The sequence below is a fragment of the Dryobates pubescens genome, chromosome 24 (assembly GCF_014839835.1).
Source record: "Dryobates pubescens isolate bDryPub1 chromosome 24, bDryPub1.pri, whole genome shotgun sequence".
NCBI lineage: Eukaryota > Metazoa > Chordata > Aves > Piciformes > Picidae > Dryobates > Dryobates pubescens.
This window is the reverse complement of record NC_071635.1, coordinates 5,202,802-5,217,840: the sequence shown is the minus strand read 5'-3', so window position 1 is coordinate 5,217,840 and position 15,039 is coordinate 5,202,802.

The window sequence follows — 15,039 nt, the reverse complement described above, 5'->3', positions numbered from 1 at the left end:
CAGTACTAAGAGCAAATAGGTACCTTTTTCTGACAGGTTAACAACAATTTAATGTTCCCTGGTCATACAAACTGTGCACTTCAATGCAGGGAGAATCTCCTCTATTCATGTGTTATGAAGACCACACAAACCAGAGGCTCTTCAATGATTAACTGAACTCCAGCAGAGATGTAATCTAACAAGTACATTTAACAGTGGAGTTATTTACCTGACAATTTTCCTGTGTGAGCTTTGCATGTTTCCACTCACACCTATTTTTGTGTTCCACAGCGGGATACAACAGTAACAAAAAATCACCATGAAGGACTGTTTCCTGTGCTTACCCAATCTGTTCTCAAGGGAGTGGACAGCCAGTGACACCAAGAGTAGGCATGGGTCTCCTATGCTCCTTAGGGAGGACCATTTTTTAGAACCAGCTAAAACTGACCTGGAAATCTTTTGTGACAGTGTTAAGACTCCAGCCTCCCAATGCTTAAATGTAATGTGCCACCCTGATAATTTCACTAGAATCCTGCTTGTTATCAGGAGCTGTGAATCAGCAACACCAGCTACTGCATCTTTTTTTTTTTTTTTTTTTTTTTTTTTTTTTTTTTTTTTTGTATTGGGAAAAATGAGTAACATTATTGTTCCACTAATACAGAGGTCCTCACATACCAGCCAGCAGACTGCAGTTAGTCTCTCTCTTTTGCCTGGATTCTGCCACTTCTCTAACCAAAAATAGCAAGTCACTCCAATCTGATCCTTACTGAATCGTTTGGAAGTGAGAGCAAACATGCTTCAAATATATTCTTTCTGCAAGGTAACAAGCAATGCCCTTCTGTTACTCCCACAGTTTCTATGTATTTCATACAAGATCACTTCCAAAATTATTTAAAACAGCTGGGAGAATCTTAAAAAACTGAACAAAACTTGAAAGCTCCAGTGCTCTCTCTTTACTGCTGTGAGGATGTCACAAGGCAGATCTCTTCTGCAGCTCATAGGACCGGTGTCTAACCTAGCTCAGTCACCTGCCATAGAGACTACAAAGAACTGTGATACCTTGGTTTTTTTTACGTCGTGTTCCCCACCCCCCCTCCCCCTTCCGTTCAGCTACAATATTCTGAGGTCCTAAAATCCCAAGTGTTGTGAAACCCATAGAGGCATTCCGAGGGAGCAGTAACTGCAGGAGTTACTGAACTTGCACAGCGGTATTGTCTCTTGATGTTTTATTCTCTGGCCTTCAGTAAAAGCTTCCTGGAGAATAAAGAGTTCTAATTTTAAGGTGTATGTAGGGCCTGTTTGTTAACTATTGCAGCCTGCAGTAAAATCCATATTGTCCCAGGGTAACAGTGGTTAGCAGGCAAGTGCTTCTCACTGCTGCCATCTCATGGTGCGGAGTGCATCCGAAGGACTCCGTGAAAAATGGGAAGTTTCTTATCTCCCAATTTTACCGGTTCTCGTGCACTTGGAAAGCTGGCTTCGTGTTCACATGTAAGATTCAATACGAAAAAGGGGATTGTAAAGAAATGATAAATCACAGGTATCTGCAATACTTCATAAAAGAAAACTGCACTGGCACAATGAATAGATTGAATCCCAAGTTCATGTAAGAGGAAAGTGTATTATCAGCCACAGTGTCCAGAATCTTCTAAAACCAAAAAATCACACTTGACTAGAGTGAGTTAAACCTACTTGAAACTCCACGCCTTAGGTAAAGAAAGTATGTTGTGCGGATTGCGCTGCATACTTTCCCCCCTTTTCACTTCACACAATCATAATCAAAGAAACATTTTAAAAATGGAAGTTTTTCTGCAAATGCTAAAGAAATGAGGGGATGTTCCCTGGAAGGTTCTTCACAGAATTATTTCTCAATGTTACAAAACCTAAAAATGGTAACTTATGAGTTAAACACTACAGCTGTGAATAAGTGCATATCAAGACCTAAGCACCACTGCTGCCAGAGCTAGAATTTCAGGGTATGTCTCAGCAATTATTTAGTTTCAAGACTTTAACTGAGACAAAGAATAAAACTAAAGACCTATAAAAGTGGTATGAAGTGTCAATGAATTTTAGAAAATTTTTTTCCAATGGAAGTTTTAGGTTTGGTAAAACCAAAAGGAAATTCTTGAAAACAACTAAGTACCCACAAACTCTTCTGTGGTAACACTCAGAGCTAAGCTTCCTGTTGGTTCCTACATCTCTAATGACATCAAGGGAAGTGCCCATTTTACAGGATGACCAGCTCCAGAATCTACTGTAAACCAGACTCCCTGGGCTGTAAGAGCTCTCACCAGCTGCTGCTGCCATATCCCCATCCTGGCACCACTGAAGCACAACTATGTCACGGTTATTGGGTTCCCACAGTATAACCTCCCTCTGATTTAGTGAGTTCAGTTGGCAGCTCTTATGTTCGGCTTTCTACATTACTTGAGATGCAATTATGCAACAGATAAAGCTCTCTTTAATGCAAATGTCATCTCTTTATGATGCTATATGTGTGTTCATTAGATCTCTTGGTGTCTGTAATGTTTTATGAGTGTTATGTCTCCGAGTTCTCAAGGAGAAGTGATAAAGTCATAAAAATTCTGGTATTTGCTTCCTCCTTCTCACCTTTCATCCTCTATTTACATGAGGTTGCACTAATGCTGTCAATTATCCAAGCATCATTTGGTTTTTGGAAGAAGTACCTTTTCTACTTACTGCTCAGATAAGAGAAATGCTCTGAACTGTATAATTTCAATTCTTTACAGCAGGCACAGAAAGACAGAGAGGTTATTCCTGAATTTTAGGACAGTCCTTATTTTATTTATGACTTCAGTATTGCTTTTCATTTTCATTTTTAGTGATAATGACTTGCAGTCTTTGATAAGAATGTTCAAGGTCCTTTGTGAACTCTTCCTTGCTGTGGTCTCTTGTATAGATTAAAAAACTTCTTAGTGCTTTAGGAATAAAGCTGCCAATTAATGCCTTGTACAGTCTGGGATAAAAGACAGATTTCAAATAATCAGAAATCTAAATGCTAGACAAAAATATAACAAAGCTGTGCTGCTTTCTTTTTTTTTAGAAATGTCCATCCTGGTAAAATCTTCTGTGATCCACTGTCATCTAGTTCCATGAGCAGTTTCTAGTACAGATGAGCACTGAGCCACCCACTGCCACACAATAAGAGGAATCAATGGACAACAATTTTCCATGAATTCATTCTAGAAAGACTCTACTCATTCCCTTGATGAGAATTCTAGATTTCCAAGAATATTGTTTCTCTTGAAAGCCTTTATTGTCTGTATGTAGCCATATACATATTTTGGGACAGGCTGTGATATTCCCCTTTTCCAAGCATCTGGCAATATATTCCCAGTGTCTCAAAGCCTTATCTAGCTCTTATCAAAGGTGCTGTGAAAAGTTCGTGTTTTGATGTCAATGGGACTTGAATCTTCTACAGAGGCACATTATATTGATGCTTAATCTTGGCTCTCTAGAGAAATGGCAATTTTATTGTTGCTGGGGTTTTAAAAATCTCAATACAGCTAGTGTTTTAAGACAATAAAGCCAGAACTAGTAGTAATCCTCCTTAGTATGCATTTGTGTGAAATAATATCATCCCAGATTAAATGAAAGTAGAAACAATAGTTTCAAAGGCTTCTTTCTGCAAAGACAATTACCAAAATCACTGAAATTTGATATTTATTTACGAACCTCTGTGATACAACAGGGTATTTTGTTTCCAAGAGAGCTGAAGTTATACAGGACTTCAAAGGCTACTCTTAGAAGCAACTAGAGACAGATTACCAATGAAAGATCTGTATTCCTTGAAGTCTGGTGCCAGCTGATTTAATTTTGGGACTGCTGTACCTAGTGGGAATTCTCAGGGACCTGAACTCAGGGTCTAGGCTCAATGCACGTTCTGTAGGCAGAGGTATGTACCTCTGTATGGGACTCAAAGCAACCAACAAGCTGGGCAAAGGGCAACATAAGTCATGAAAACTGCTTGGAAGAATAGGGATGCAAAAAGCAGTAATGAAAATGAGGAAGTGCTCCAGTCAGAGCAGCTCTGAAATCCCACATCTCTCACATAAAGCTACCACACCTGACCCTAACAGAAGCCATCATTGTCCACTGCAGGACTGTGGATGCAAATGCTCCCATTCAGAAGCTCTTCTCTAAAAAGAAAGTCAAGAGAGGCAAGCTTCTAAAACACAGCTGATGACAGAGGAGGTATGAAGACACTGGCTGGGTGTGCCCATCACTTGAACATTACAAGCAGTCAGTAGTCTAAGCAGTTTGCTTTTCCATCAATGGGGCATGATCACTTTTGCCCTGAGCAAAGCCTGAGCTTCATAAAGAGCCTGCTTTTGCCCTGCGGTATTGAGGGATCTGGCTTGCAAATCCCACTAGACTCCAGCTGGAGAAACATCTACATCTTGCTTGGAGATGCCTGAGGGCTGAACTGCTCAGCCTTTCCAAGTCAGCAGCAGCTCTGGACATGCACACACTTTAAGTGTTTACCTCAGTGACAGCTGAGCTACACACAGAGAGAATCAGAAAGAAACTCATGTGTCTGCAAGTACCAATAAACAGCTATGGAGGCTTTCAGAAGTCACCAAAAATGCCAGTCAGATAATTCCAGAAGCATTAGGAAATAATGATGCAACTTGGCTTAGCACTTTTCAGATTCCAGGCATTACAAGGTACCTGCCTCATCATCTTTGAGAATCTTTCTCAAAGTTAATAAATCCCTTTATGAAATAGGAATAATGATTGCTTTTACATTCCTACCCAGAGTGAAGCAATTATAAGTGTAGGATTCTAGCAGTTTACATTATCACTGTAATGAAAAATGAATTCTGTACTTATCTTTTATTAAACTTGAGACAGTGAGAAGGCTGCACAGAATTACTTCAAATATTAACAACAAAACCCCTGCACAGTTACAGCTTACTAGTTTGTCTTGTCATCTCTACATCTGTCACTTACATTGAAAAACCCTTTGGGAAATGAACTCTCCTCATTTCCTTTTCAGAGAAGCAAGTATGGCGTACAAATTTAAATAATAAAATTAATAATGTATTTATCTGCCAAGTCACACAGAAACATCAAGGAACGTGTGTTATGCTGCTTTCCCCCCTCCCCAGCCATCAGGTTCTGTGACACAGAATGTGAACCCTTGGAAAATAGCATAGAATCTGCAAGTTAATAATAACAATCTAGTTAATAATCCTGGCCTAACTGCAAAAGGAACAATTGCAGCTTCCTAATTGAGTTGCCTTCATTTTTCATACAACTGTCATCAGATCCATCATCTTCAGGTTCCCCATGGAAGCGGGCAGCCATGAATCAAAGAAGGGGCTGAGGGAAACCAACATACTTTGTTGTGAAGGGTTCAGGACACCACCTCTAGAATCTCACCACCTTTTGTCACACCAGTTCAGGTGTTTCTTTATCCCTTTTGATTGTGAAATGTTTTCAGGATGAAACTGAGTGCCAGCAACTGATGCTGACAAAGCAGAGGACAGCAACAGAGTCAAGAGTAGCACAGGACATAGATAGAAAGTGCTGCAGAATATGTCCAAAAAAATACTGGGAAATGTAGAAGATACCAGAGGCAGCTATGGTTACCTCTAGTTTGCATGATGATGTGATCTTGAACAGACAACTGAAACACAGAAACATCTTCTATGATCACAAGTATTTTCTGCAAAGCTTTTTTGTATCTTTTAATATTCCTGACTTTACAAATGCATATAAAAATAACACAACTACTGTACTCAAGCCTATCAGAATATATACCCTCCATATTTTATTCTAATTATAGTAGCTCAGGTTTAGTATTTCTAGTTGTTGCTTTTGCTTATTAAGCATCTCTATAGCCTCAAACCAAATTTGGTAACAGAGACCAGTCAAAATACATTTTTAATGCTGTCTGTATGCCCCGTGGTACCTCAGGGATTTTATTATTTTCTTCTCCCCAAAATGATATGCCTTCTGGGCACTAAGGTTTCAGGTTTAAATAAGACCAGATTCATTCTGTAGCTGTACCAGTGCATGTGAGTGCTAGTTTGCTTTTTGGGAGTTGTGGGGTTTGGTTTTGGGTGGTTTTTTTTCCCCTATAAGCTACTTTTTAAATTAAATGTCAAATCCAGCCTGGCACTGGAAACATGCTGAATGACTCTTATTTGAGGAAAAGCTGTCAGCTTGTCTCTTTCCCTGTCAAACTCCCATCTGCTCTACAGAGATTAGTTTGGGCTATGGGATCACCATTTGGCAGGGTAGTATTCTGGATACGGCTCAATAATGTACAGTACAGGTCATGAAGACAAGACCACCCATGTTTGCCTATGAGTTTGAGCTGCAGTTCCCAAAGACTGTCAGGATATTATGGGAATTTCCTAAGCCACAAAATTACAAGAAATGTACAGTCTTGCTTAGCATTAGAAAAAAGGCACACACCCCACGTCTGTTCACATCTGCCAGTCTTCCAACCAATTTCTACTATTAGTAGAGCTATATTTAAACCAAATCCTGATGCACCTAAAAGTGACAATTCTATACTCTGGTGGACTAGTAAATAGAACAGGGTTTTACAAGCTGATGCTCCTGGTTGTCGTGTAAACTACTGCCTTTACTGCACAGCCTCAAGGAAATCACTTAATTTCATTAAGTCTCAGATTTCATTCTGCTAAATGGTTATTGCTTTGCACCGATACCTTAACTGCCTTAGGATTCTGCCAGCTCACTACTTAAACCCATTCCTAGCTTAATTATCTGCTTGAACTGGGGTGCTAGCTACGAGGAGCAATTTTTATATTGTAGGTAGGAGATGCCAGATATAACAAAAGGCTGCAATAATTGTGTACACAACCAGATTAACCACATGTTTAGTGCAGTTCTATGCCCTAAACCTGCAGATGAAAAGTTACATTTTATGGCAACCCAATAGCTACGCTTTACTATTCACTGCATCTAGAGCATTTGCAATCCACAATATTGCGTACAGGTCAGTGAATTCTCAAAGACACCAAATGTAAACAGCCAAACATCATAGCAATAGCCATAAAAGGTGTTTATGACTTTAATTATGCCTGCAATCATAAAAAAGTGTGGGAAATACTTCAGTGGTTTGGAGCCTGATGAAAAAACAGCCTCAGAAATAAGTACAAATGAGGTCAAATAATGCCTGTGGAGCTCAGAAAGAAGAGAGTGAACCACATTGATTGAAGACTATGAGTGCAGCATTTCCAGGGTCATTCTGCAGCATCTGCAGTCTGTTACATGAACTACATGCAGACTAACTCTCTTCAAATGTAAAAGGAGATAGTTATGGTTGAGTAGCCTGTTTTTGGCAGCACTGATTTTTTTTCCTTTCTCCCTTTGTCTTGTTTATCCACTCTTCTGATCAGTTCTACCTCCTCTACCACAGTGTTAGGAAGTTACGTAAATAACTTTGAGACCAGAAGCAAACTCGATTACTCTGGCCCCAGCTGCATGTTGCTTTAGTGGCATCTATCCTGAATAGATTATTGGAGTAGCTGCATGTCCTATTGATACCAGTACAGCTCCTCTCCACTTCGCTATAGATCTTTCTGCCAGAACCTATTAAGGTTTAACACCTCTCTTTGATCCATTGGCTGTTTTTTCTCTGCTAAGACCAGAAGCCAGGATCAAGTGAAGACCCTTTAATAATCTCATATCACAGCTTGGGGCTCAGAGAAGGAATCTTTGAAGGGTTTAACATGAATAAAAGAAACACAACAGGGACACCTTATGTGATAGAAGAATGGAGTCTAATTCATTGCTAGCCTCTTTGTATGTGCTAAGCTAATTAAGACCACTTTAGCCACCATAAATTTACCATAATGAGAAGATTCATGCATTATGCACAGCAGTATGCCATAGCTCATTTCATTTTTATATGCAACAGAAGAGCACAGATAACAGAAGATAAACTTGCTTTAAGATGCGGTTTTAAGTAGGTCATACAAATTTGTCCTTCTTAAGCTCCAGCTTTGAACAAAGACCAGGATATATGGTGATGTAACTGATACAGAAGTGGAGTTCATAGCAATTGTAAGTTATTCCTGGCAATTGCTACATTAAGATGTGTGTACAATGTCTTGAGAGGAACATCCACAAATAATACAGTTTAATACTGGTAATTTAATTTGGAAGTGGAAATAAAATAACTCAGTAATAATATTTCAGTAATGCATTCTATAAAAGAATGAATTAAAATGTTTTGAACTGTATTTAGCCATTCAAAATCATGTTCAACAAACAAATTTCAGGCTAAGTGAGATGCAGAAAACCTGTAATGCAAATATGAAAACAATTTTTGAAGTGGGCTAGCCATATACAGCTGTATGTATTTTATCTCAATATCAAAAGGTCAGGAAGAGGCATCTCTGCCTCAGACTTTTTCATCAAAGATTCCACCTGTCTCCCATGTTGCACTATTCAATCAGCCACAAAAGATCTTTAGAGCTGGAGATTGTCTAGCAGCTTGGAAATGGGACAAACAAAAAACCATTGGCTTACTTATAACTTACTAATTCTTAATGCCTTACAGATATCTGCACAAGCTCCAAAGGGCTGTTGGAGGCAGGGCTAGAGGACAGAGGAAAGCACTGCAAAAGCCTAATAATTAAAAGTATATATTGTAAGAAAATCCTATGAATTGGGGTCCTTACACAGCTTTGTAACTGTCTTAACAGACTCAGAGCTTTTCCAAACTTCATCTTTCGGTTTGAAATTGTCTATGCCAGAACTTACTCCAAATGGGGATTTCATTTAGTCCCAGAGCCAAATTTGCTGCATGGCATAGTAACACTTCTCTTAACAGAAAAATGTAGATGTAATTTACACAATAATACAAGTGGCCAGCCCTACCCAAGGAAGTTTACTATCCTGAGTAAGAATGAAAAGTGAGGATATTTTCATTCCTGTGTAGCACTCCAGCTGAATATGCACTCAGAAGTCAGATTTACAGGTGCTCCTGTCCCTGCTCTAACAATGGTATCCGAGGCTACACAGAACTTGTGCACTGCTGGAAAACGCTGACAGCTTCTTCTCAGCTGTCTGGCAGAACCCAACATCTCTCACATCTCCTTCTGGGAGATGTGGATTCTGTCAATACAGTGACCGTGAAGAGGGAGAGGCTGTGCAGAGCTGCAGTTTGCTGTGCCTGGGTACCCTGCCAGGCTGGAACAGCTTGTCAGTGATACTTGGCAAAAAAGGCCTGTTTGGGGACTACAGAATGCAGTCATCTAACTGAATGTGCCTATATGCCAAAACAATGGAGGACACGTTAAGTCAGCAACAGTATATATTTTTACTGACTGAATGATATATGAAAGGAAGAGAGACTCAGACTAAGAAAAATTACATAATTAGTGCTCAAAGTTAAACTAAAACACCATTAAAACTTTCCCCAACTTCATTTAACCATCTGACTTCTCTGGGATTGAGTACACCTAACAGCACAACATGCAACATGTCTTCCAAGAGGCCATGTCCCATTTTGTGTCCAACACTGTAACTGGTGTTTTCAAATATTTATTTAAAATTTGGTTTGTTCTGCAGACCATAAGCCCTGTGCTGCAGGAACAGTGGATCTCACATGCTTTTAATTTGCATTCACAGTAACTTGTTTTTCTTCCAAGTTTAGTTAGACAATGAAGAAATAAATACAAGACAGCTGCTTGTTCTTTCAGTCAGATGTGCACTTTTCTAACCTTCTACTTCTTTGTCCCTCAAATGTACAACCACAAAATTTTGTAGCCTGAAAGCTGACAAAAATTAAAGTTTAGATGTCACCCCTAGTTCATCCACCCTCATGCCTGCACAGTAAGAACACTTAGCACACATACATGAAGAATGAGTATCAATTATTTTAGCAAATGCCCGCATTACTGAACAGATTAACATTTTCATATGAAAAACCTCACTGGCTAACCATACCAATCATCCCTGCTGATTTATGGAAAAAGAATCAAACTTAGGAAAGAACACAGACATCTACACCCATCCTTGGCATTTCTCAAAATATCCACAGATCTCTGAAGCAACAGAAAACTTCCATGCTGCTTGGCATTAAAATCATACCTGCAAGACATTTACATACACTGACAGGCTGTATGCCAAGACACAGAGCATGAGAGTTGTAGATTTCAGAAGCTAAAAACCAGTGTCACATTGGGCACTGCATTGATTTTGCTAGACACATTTTTTAAAAGAGCACAGCATCAAAAGCTGAACAAACCAGTTGCCATAAGCACTGCAGCTCATGTTGCAGTCCACATTGAGATCAAATGTATTCTGTTGTTAGGACACATCATATCCCAGCAGCTGATCTTAGACTGCATAAATAAAAATACTCAGGCTGAACTTCAGAGGCTGAAAATACTGGGCAAGGGGATATTCCATCACTGCAAAACTAGCGTGGTGTGAGGAGGAAACAGCTTGCTTTTAACAAATATGCTGCCTTAGAACTGTGGATTTAGCACTCTGAGAATATGTTCTCAGGCAATGGCTCTGTCTCCAGGTGCTATGGCATCATATCCCTTGGGTCTTCTCAGCAGACATATGAAGTCATGCAGCAGGATGGAGTATTGCACCATCAGCTGGAATACAGCACACAAGCTATCAACTCATTTTAAAAATGAGTTTCTGTTTCTATCTGTTATCAACATGAAATGGAATAGGAAAAGCAGCCTGCCTTGAACCTCCCTGCATCAAATCTACAAGACCAACTGGCAGATATACAAAATGCTTATTGGTCCTACTTCAGGTTTGGTCTCAGTGCAATCACATTCTCCTTATTCCCTTAACACATTTGCTTCCCTCTCACTTTACCTTTTCTGTGTAAAAGAATTTTCCTACTTAGTCCTGTTGTATGGCTTTTTCTTCCCATTCCATTGTTGTTTTCTTTCTTTCTAGTATTGGGAATTGATGGTTGGTTGTTGTGGGTTTTTTCCTCCAGCTGAAACAAAAATGGATAATGGAAAAGACTTGCAGAAAACTATAATGACTTTTGTTTTTTAGTTTTGGGTTAGGTTTTTTTGGTTGGTTTGGCATTGCTGTGGGTTTGCCAAAAATTGGTAGACTTCTCCAGGTTAATTTCAGATTTTGGTAATATTAAGCTACAAGAGTTTTCAAGAGTTTGTGGCGGTGCTTTTTGTTGTTGTGGTTTGGTTTTTTGGTGTTTTGGTAGGGTTTTTTTATGCTACACAGTAAGTGCAAACAGAATGGATTCAACACACTGCGCTGAAAGCAGCTGTTTGTAAGCGGTTCACTGGAGTTCAGTAAAAATCACTGTTCTGAGAGAAGAAAGTGTGAAACTCTTGAAGGACTGGATATAAAGCTTTTATTTTCCAGGATTTAAAAAAGCATCTGACACAAACACCACAGCTTTTGTAGATATTAAGCTGTGATTATCCACCCACCCTTTTTTCAGTCTCCTTACGATACTACCTGTTTAATTTCTGTTGTATAAGTGACCTGCAAGTCCCTCTGAGACTTATGGCTGTCAAGTAGATGGCTCCTGTATTTCACTTCTTAAATAAACTGTTTCAAGCAAATCCCATGGTAAAGAGAGAATGAGGATCAGAGTAGTACAACAACAATTTGCTGATGGTATATGAGCAGTGGAAGACAGAATGCTTTCATTCTTGTCACTATGTATCATGTGCTTCCAAATGCTGGCCTTACATGTTGTGAAGTATACTGCACAGAAATGAGAACACTACCATGTGTTCTCTGAAACAGAATGGAGCCATTTTCAGTGTCTGAGAGAACATTTCAAACATCAAACAACAGATGAGAGGGAAAGCAAATGCCTCTGGAAGGCTTAATGATTCTTCTCCCCCCCTGAAAGCAGCATTACTTTAAAACGCATTCCCGTTTCAGTGGAGACTTAACAACACACATTCTGACTTTATTTCAAAAACACCAATGTTTCCAACAGTCTTCTGCATGGTACTGATGTGTTCTTCCAAGAGAGAAGGACTCTTACAAGTAGGAGACAGAAGATTTCTAAGACTGTTCCAGGGGTGTTCAGTGGTAGCAGCTCATGCAGCAAACATACCAAGTGCTTAAAGAGAAATGAAGGAAGCAGAAGAAAGATAAGCAAAGGAGGCAGGTTTTAAAAACAAGAGAAGGGTCCAGGAGATGATAGAAACTGACAGATATGGATGGTGGCAATTTTCAGTCACAGACTAGTTTCTGTGACAAAATAAAAGGGGATCCATGTTGCACAAGTGTCACACTATTGCCTTCTTACAAAGAAGCTTTCAAAGTTTTAAGTGTCTAAACACCACTTCTCATTTTTCATAGTCATAAATAATCTTTTCCCTTAACATTTCAAATGTACAGTGGCAAAGCTTCAGCCAGCACTTATTTTAGCTCAGCTTTTTGCATTATTTGACATCTCAGCTGGTAAAGATCAATATACAGACTGAACCTAGAAGCACAACTGTTTAAAGAAACAGTTTTATTTTGACAGATGAAGCTTAGGGTTTGTGGGGCTGTAATTTAAGTTATAGTTGTTGAATGGTGTTTAAAATTGAAGTGCTAAACAGAAACAGAATAAAAAATTGGAGCCTCTAATTTCTAAGAGAAGTAGTTCTTTATTTCTAAAGTGAATTTGTCTACTAAGTGTAACTCATTGGGTGTGAATGTGGACATTAGAAGAGGGAATAATTTAAATTTTAAGCTAATCTTTGAGTTCTTGATTTGTATTTGCAAGGTAGCACACAAGATAAATTGCTCTTACTCCCCATGTCAATGGGCTCTATTTGACATACTCTCAAATTGCTTATGGATCCAGACACTGGAGTGATGTCACTGCTATTAAGTTTTTTTACTTTAACCTTTGCTTAAACATAACACTAGATTTTTCCAAAACAGTCTTTACTGGACTATGCACAAAAGGAACTAAGATTCATTGAAGCAGATCCTTGGGGAGGCCAATGCACCAGAAGAGTCTCCAACTTGATTTATTAGCAAGCTCATTATCTTAAGACATGGAAGGAAATATGAAATAGTTGTCTTTGATTCCTGGCCACGAGATGCTAATGCATATGAATCGTGCATTCATTCTCCTTTCATGCTAATCTCAGGCCTTCTCAGTGGATTTAAAACATGGTCAGATCTAATAGCTGAAGAATTACCTGTCGGCCCCATTTTAATCAACTAAATGAAACCCAAGATTCTTTCTGGTTTTCATATAAAACATCACAAAACTTGAAATACAAGGATCATGAAGCCATCCTGCATACTCACTACTCCTAGTGTACCTTTTATGCTCCTTAAGAGCAGAAAGACTACATTAGCAGTTTCCTTTAAACAAACACTAGAAAGAAACAGCAAGAGCACAGAAAAAGCCTAAGGCTGTGTGTAAGACTAAAAAGCAGTAGTAGAACTACCTCTGCCACTGGACACAGAACAAAGTATAACATTTTTGTTTACAAGAACAATTAGAATTGAAATTTGTGCATTTAAAGAGCTATATACTTTTGTTTCAAGTGAACAACAATAAACAGCATTGCTAGTGCAACATGCCATTTGATTTGTCACATTGTAGGGATGGTAGAATGGTTATTCTCTGCCCAACCAGCCCACTTCTGTATCTGCCATTGGAGACTGCCATAAACATTCTCTGAAGTTCAGAAGATGATCCAGCACTTGTATCTGCCCACACAGGAACAAAACTTTGCCCCATCTCCATTAGTATAGGCACATCTTTGGCAAATGATGGCTAAGCAGAGGGACTGTAGAAGCCTGAAAACTGTTAGATGGATGAAGATAAAGTATTTTTTGTTCTATACGCAGTAATAGCAAAAATCAGAGAGGGAACATATAGTGTCATATCGAAGATAAATATTTTGACAGACTGCAGAGAAATTTTCTAGAGAGATTTCCAACTGAAATGTCAATGCTTTTGAAATGAATATGGGAAAGCATTAGGAAGCAGTATGAGGAAGGAAAAACTCTGAGAAGTGGCATCCATTCCCAGCTTTTAAGCTGGGTAAACAAAACACGCTAAATCAAGCCCATAAAGGCACCTCTGCAGCACACGCTCCTTATCTTCCCTGTGCTTAGGACAAAGGAAAGGCAGCCTGGCATTCCCACATGTCTGAAAACAGCCACCTGAGTGGTTACCTAACATATTCCAATGCCTTGTTATTAATTCCTGTAAGGATGGAAAACTGATGTAAATAGAAAATAATAATCAAAAATACCCAAACATTGCCATCTGACATTTCATCTGATGTTCCAACAGAAATGTTCCCTTGGGTAAGCACAATGGGACTTTTATTCCTCTGTACCTGTTTTACCTGCTTTATTTCATTCTACAGAAGATAAATATCAAATTGTCTTGGGATATTAAATTCCTTCTTGGTGAAATTTCCATTGCTAGCATTATCTTATGACATTCTTGAGCAGTTTTGCTCACCTTGCCCTAAGTAAATGTCCTCTTTGCTTAGTAGAAACCCAAAATAATAACTTGCTCTTCCTCACTAACTATTACTTTATTCAATTTCAAATTGAGTGCAGTATGTTGCAATAGTAGCTACAAACAAAATAAATATCATGCACAAAATTTGGGTGTGCCCTCAAACAAAAGTAGGAATTGATTTACAAAATTACATATAGACAGAGGAAAATATATGTTAGCAGGATTTGTTTCATATGCAACTCTCCCAGATTTTCAAAGGGTCCCACGATTACAGAACCGACCATTTCTGTGGGGCTATTTCTGAGCTTTAGAGAGCACTGACACACTGATACACAGTAGGATCAACTGCTCTGTCATCCAAAACATTTAATTTCAGTCAAAACCAGAGCTTAAAGAAGATTGCAAACTAGAAGGGGAAAAAAAAAAAGATACTAATCCATAGCTTCTATAATTTCAGCTGCTTGCCACTCCATCTACAGCTGGCCACCCCAGGTCTATCACTATCATCAATGAAAGTTTCCTCTCCAGAACTTCCCAGAAGCATCACATCTGTCACACAGTATTTTTACACAGTATGAGATCTACCCTATACAGAACATAAATAAGAT